At 50.7% G+C, this 6,465-nt stretch overlaps 1 long non-coding RNA gene across 1 annotated transcript in view; it reads left to right on the forward strand.

Moving 5' to 3' along the window:
• Window positions 1-6,465, forward strand: part of LOC140694596 (uncharacterized) — a 490,643-nt gene that overhangs the window by 376,259 nt on the left and 107,919 nt on the right. The gene's annotated exons all lie outside the window — the stretch shown is intronic.

Raw genomic sequence — 6,465 nt, forward strand, 5'->3', positions numbered from 1 at the left:
ACTGTTTCAACCAGTGCTGTGATGAACACCCTTGAAAAGGCATCTTTGAATAGGTGTGTAAGGATTTTAGTGGGATGAACTGTAAGGATCAGAACTTCTGGGGAAGAGATGCATCTGTGGCCCTTTGATGCATCCTGCACCCTGTTCTCCTGAAGTGGAGCGTCCCTTCACTCTTCCCTCCAGGGGATCTGCTGGAGCCTCTGCCTGCTTACATTGTCACCAGGGCTGGTTGTCACCTGACTAAAGACCCGCCAGTGTGATGGTGACCGGTGCTGTCTCTGCAGTGTTTCCCTCTGCCTGTGTTCTCACCTGAGAGGTCAAGCATCTCTAACACACACTGGCCACCTGCATTGCCTCTCATTGGAACTGCCCATGTCTGCTCTGTTTCTGTTTAGAACACTGGGTTTCAAAAGATTTTTGGACTACAGGGATGGGAAACCTTTCTCCAACCTTGGGTTATGAGGAATGCTTTTTCCAGGTTGCGGTTTGTGTTTCAAGCAGTTTTTCTGGGCTTTTTCTAATTTTTTTGATTTGTTTGGTTTTGTTCTTGCCACAGGAAGAGCTAAGCATCTCCCTTCTGTCTTCTGGCTGTGGTGTCACAGGGGGAACAGCAGTGTCTACCCTGAGATCATGCACAGAGTTACTAAAAGGGCTTCATTTTGTACATCACATCTTTAATCCTCCTGGATATCCCCTTAAAATAATAAAAATGCTGTTTCAAGTGGAAACAAAAAAATCACCAGCCCCAGCTGAGAACATGTGGGCAGGCACAAAAAGCCAACTTTCATAAAGTTTCATTGAAAGGGAACACCCAGGAGAGGTAAAGACAGGCAGAGAGAAAGAGGACTTGGGGTTGTCAGGGGCTGGGTGAGGAGGGAGGGGAGTGCGCTCTCTGGATCCATGGTTTCACTTTGAGGAAAGAAATAGTGTGAAACTAGATGGTAGTGATGGTCGCACAACAGTGTGAATGCCCCTAATGCTCCTGAATTGCACAATTTAAAAGGGGAAAAGTCTATATTTTAGTACATGAAACTCTAAAAAGAAAAATAAAGGATGCCATAAATGATGTGAAACAAACAAAGGAAACTAAAGAAAACCAAACGAAAACATCTCCAGCGGAAGGGACGTCAAGTTTGGGGGGGGGGGACTGACAGTGGGATATTGGAGATCATTTTGAAGAAGAAGGTGTGGGTGGGTGCAGAGGGGGCTTTGCCCCAGGTGTTGGTGATGCCTGAACTGGTTCTCCGTTGCCCAGCAGTCCAGGTGCAGATGCAGGTTCAGGAGGAGCTGCAGGAGCGGCAGGAGGGAGCTCGGGGTCTCCTGCTGGATCCAGATCGTCCTTTTTTTGGTCTCTGACATCTTCCCCTGCCCCTGCCTCCTCTGTAACTATTGGATGTGGAGAGAGTTTTAAGTCTTGTGGAAGAGCTTATGCTGTGAGAGAGGAAAAATTTATCCACCTGCCTCCTTTTCCATGTGCCTCTTGAAAGACAGAAAACTTCCCAGAGCTTTCCAGACAGCTCCCTCCCAGAAAGTGCCCACAGGATGTGTTCTGTGACTGAATTTTTCCAGACAGGTGGTCTGAGGCCATTCTTTGCTCTGGTCCCAACAGTAGCCTCTGGGGACTCCTCCCTGTGTGGCCCAGCCCTCACCCCTCCCTCACCTACACACATGCACCAGCCCTGCCTTTCTGACCTTCGGGCTCTGCTTCGGGGGCTCCTGGTCCTCCACCTGACTTGCAGCGAGTTGGGCACGGTGCTCTAGGTCAGAGCCGGGTGTGCTGAGCTACCCGTCAGCCCCGAGCAGGTCCCTGGTAGAGCCCTGGGTGATGTCTGTGTCGGAGGCTTGCCCCACTGATTTCTGGGCCATGGTGGTGGGGACTCATCATTATCCAGACCCACCTGGAGCCTGCGCTGGCCCTCAGAAGAGTGGCACATCAGCCCTTCACTTGGGGAGGGGGCGTTGGTGTCCTTATTCATCAGCTTCTGTTCAGTATGTGGTATCTGGCTCTGCAATGACAGTGACCAGCAGCTGACCGGCCTGGAAGTCTCAGAGCCCTGCCCGATCAGGAACACACCTCATTCTGTCCACTCGACCCTCTACTGCCAGATCAGACTGGGATCTTGTTCAGCTCAGACACCCGGGAGGGAAAAGACATACCCAGAGAGCATGGGCTCCACCTCGGGCAGCAGGACCCTTCCCAGGTTCTCCACATCCCAGCCAGCCAGCTTTGACCTGGGCTGTGGATGTGACCGGGCCCCCAGGCCTCTGACTTGCTCTTGCTTGAGGCAGAAACCCATCCCCAACATGACTGCTCCACCTCCACCAGCCAGGAAGGGGCCGTGGTTCTACCTGGGTGGGATCTGAATGGTGGCCCGGCCTGGGCGGGCCTGCCCTGGGCCTCCCTGTGTTTCCTGTGGGTCTCTCTGGCCAAAAGGCTAGAGGCGCCTTGAGTGAGACCTGACCCAGCGCTGGCAGCGTTGGTACAGCCCCTTGCTGCGGGCTTTCCGGGGGCTGCGGCCTCGGGATACTGGGATGCAGCAGAACATGCCTCTGTCTCCAACCAGGTGAGCTGAGTAGGGACTTCTCTACAGAGTGGGTGCCTGGTCGCTTCAGTTCCAAGTTCTGTTGGGCTCTATTTCCAGGGAAGTGCGGTCACTACCTGGGGTCCACTTATCCAAGCTTCCTCCTGACACAAAGCTCCCCAAGCGCCTTTCTGGGCTGCCGATCTCTCATTTCTCACTCCATGCCGTGTTCACACACAGTGACACCAACTCAGCCCCCCCATAGCCCTGGGGAGGCCTGGATGCAACCAGTGCCGCAGCTTTGAAGACACAGCTGGGTTCATACCCGGCTCTCCCCACTCAGCAGTGCTATCCCCTGGACAAGCCACGTGCGTCTCAGGGTCTCCCCAATCCCCCATCGGCACAGTGGGTATCATTCTGGCCCCTGCTTCCTAGAGAAGCCATCCTGTCTCTAGACCTAGAAACACCTACTGCTTCTGTCAACCCCAAGGGCTGGCATCACAGGGAGCTCGTGCACAGACTCAGCAAAGGAAGGACCCCACAGAGGGCTGGCGGAGCGCAGAGCACATGCCACACAGGCCGGGGTCTGCCCTGGGGTCTGGAGAAAGTCACTTTCCTTGCTGCTTGCTTCCCAGCTCCCAGTCGTGAGACTGAAATTAAATACAACTCTGACATCGTCTGCTCTGGCATACAACCTCCTAGGTCATTCTGTCATGTTGACATACAGGTCCAGTGTCTCATCTCGGCCTCTGTGGTGGGCTGCCCCACAGTGGCTACCTATTTTTTGCCTTCTGTTCCCACACAATTGTGTGATCCCCAAACCCTCCCCTGGAGGGTGGATGGACTTTGGGACCAGGTTCTGACATGTAGACTGACTTGTGAAAATGTGCGTGAGTTCCACTCATTTCCAGCTCCAGTGTTTCTTCTCTCTGTCTCTGTCTATCAGTGCCTCTCTCTCTGTCTTGTCTCTCTCTCTGTTTCTCTGTCTCCCCCTGCTTCTCTGTGTTTCAGTCTGTCTGTCTCTTTTCCTGTATGTATGTGTACATATATTTATATGTATATGTGTGTATTTATGTGTGTGTGTTGTTCGGGCCCACGGCATGTCACGTCTGAAAATCCCTTGATGACATATTCATTATTTTGAATTCATGTTACTGAAGAAAAATTATCTTTGAAAATTGTGCAAGAACGTTGGTGGGATCTTCCCTAAGGATCAGCACTGCTAGGGAAGGGATGCACCTGTGGCACTTTGACGTATCCTGCACCTTGTTCTGCCGGAGAGGAGCGTCCATTTGCTCTTCCCTCCAGGGGACCTCCTGGGGCCTCTGCCTGTTCACGTTGCCACCAGGGCTGGTTATCACCGGGCTAAAGACCTACCAGTGTGATGGTGGCCAATGCTGTGTCTGCAGTCTGTCCGTCTGCCTGTGTCCTCACCTGAGAGATCAAACAACTCTAGCAGACACTGGCCACCTGCACTGCCTCTCGTTGGAACTGCCTGTGTGTGTTTTGTTTCTTTTCAGAACACTGGGCTTCAAGAGGTTTTTGGACCACAGGGATGTGAAGCTTTTCTCTGACCTTGGGTCAAGAGGAAAGGTTTTTCCAGGCTGTGGTCTGTCTTTCCGTCTGTCTTTCTTGGCCTTTGTTTTCTGTTTTTGTTTGCTTTTATTTTGCCACAAGAAGAGCTAAGCATCTCCCTTCTGGCTCTGGTTTCACACTTAGGACAGCAGTGCCTACCCCGAGATTATGCCAGAGTTACTAAAAGGGCTTCACTTGGTACGTCTCATCTTTAATCCATCTGGGTTTTCCTCTCAAAATACAAAAATGCTGATTCATGTGAAAACAAACAAAAATTCACCCGTCCCTACTTAAAATATGTGGGCAGACAGAAAAAAAAAGCCACCTTTTATATGATTTCATTGATAGGGAACCTCCAAGATAGGTAAAGACATAGGGAGAGAAAGGGGATTAGGGCTTGACATGGGCTGGGGGAGGTAGGATGTGGGGTGCGCTTTGTATACAAGCTTTTACTTTGAGGAAGGAAATAGTCTGAAACCAGTGGTGTTGGTCTCACAGCATTGTGAATGCACTTAATGCTCCTGAAAATTGCACAATTTAACATGGGAAAAGGCTAAACTTTATTATTATAAACTTGAAACTAAAATAGAATATACTCTAATAGAAAAGAAAAAAATCTGACTCCATAGAAGATCTGTTTTTTGGCTTTAACCCTGTGCCCTCTTTTCTAGGCTTAGTCCTACTAGCTCTGCACCTTTTGTAAAACAATGTTGCCTTTAGCCTGAAATATAGAGAGCCTATTTTCAAGGCTTTGATCTTTAAGGTTATTAACACTTTTGCAGTTATATAAAGACAACAAGTTTCAGAATAGAAAATAACTTTTGTTTTGTTAGAGGGTTTACAGAGGCATTATGACCTAGTCTACGTAGACAGCTGCAGACCAAGATAATGGCAGACTAATATGTTGGAGAACCATCTTCCCCAAGTCAGACTTCAGGCTCCTTTTCTACTAAAAAGGGGAGGGGCTGTGGTTGGTTGTTGCAAACTTCTTGGTGTAGGATTTCTTTGTTCTTGGAATCCTTTGCAGCTGTCCACGTGGGTCAGATCATGGTGTTCATGTAAAACCTGCAACAAAACATACTTTTTCTATTCTGCAACTTGTTATCTTTATAGGAGTGCAAAAATGTTAATATCCTTAAAGTTCAGAGCCCTGAGAATAGGCTCTCCTGTTTATTTCAGGCTAAAGGCAACATTGTATTACAAAAGGGGCAGAGCTAGCAAGACTAAGCCTAGAAAACACGGCAGAGGGTTAAAGGAAAAGGAACAGATCCAATATGGAGTCAGATTTGTTCTTCTCTATTACAGTGACTTTTGGTGAGAGCTATGATGATGATTCCTGGGTGGGTCCTCCACTGTCCCTGGCTGGAGTTCAGGCAGGATCACTGCCAGATTCCCCATGACTTTGGACCTAATCTCCCGCAGAGAAAGTGACAATTATTGGATTAAAATTACCTGTCAAAATCCCTTCAATTGCCTGTAAACTATACCACAGCAGGGGATGTCTCATTCACCAGTCAACTGCCACTCTCCACTGATGCAAGGGAACAGCGTCGCGGCAGGATCCATGGTGGCCTGGACAGTGCACCTTCCTACTTTGCTCTCCAGCCTTGGCTTCCTAACTTTGATGCTTTAAAAGCTTCCGTCCCTCTTCCCTCTGGCCTGGTGTGAATGAACAAGATCCCTGCACCCACCTGGGCTGAGCCTAGGTCACGCACACAGCCCCATGCACACAGCCCACCATCTGCTGTCTACCCCTGGGCTCAAGTGCACCCTCTGAACTCCCCCACCCCAAAGGTCCGCGTGCCCAGTGCCTCCACCCTAGGGATCCAGATCACCATCAGGACCATCAACCACCCAAGGCCCACAGGCCAGTGGCTGGCAGCCTGGGATCACCCTGACCCATCGGGTCAGATGAGACACAGGGTGTGGGCATCAGGGAGCCAGGGCGGGAATTGGAACCGCCTTCAACCCAGCCTGCCTCGCCCTGTAGACTCAGACATTAACTATGAAGGTGCACACTAGGCTGCATCCCCCACTGGTGGCAGTAGTCATCATTACTGGAGCCCGGATTTCCCCACCCCAACCACAGGGTGAGGGGTGAGGGAGTCAGCTCAGGGTAGGGGTGCACTCAGAGTGAAGGGGATCCCACGGTGAGGGGGTATAGTTTGAGGAGTGTGGGGCCCGCTCAGAGTGGAACTGACCTGGCTGAGAGGTGAGGGGTACAGTTTCAGGATGTTGGGGGTCCTGTGGTGAGGCATGAGTGTGTAGGGGCCATAGGTTAGGACCTAGCAGGACGGAGTGTCAGGGCAAGGACTTCGGTGTGAGGAGAAGAAGCCCTGTCTTCAAGGTCTGGTGGGAAACTGGGCCT

The sequence above is a fragment of the Vicugna pacos genome, unplaced genomic scaffold (assembly GCF_048564905.1).
Source record: "Vicugna pacos unplaced genomic scaffold, VicPac4 scaffold_65, whole genome shotgun sequence".
Taxonomy (NCBI): Eukaryota; Metazoa; Chordata; class Mammalia; order Artiodactyla; family Camelidae; genus Vicugna; species Vicugna pacos.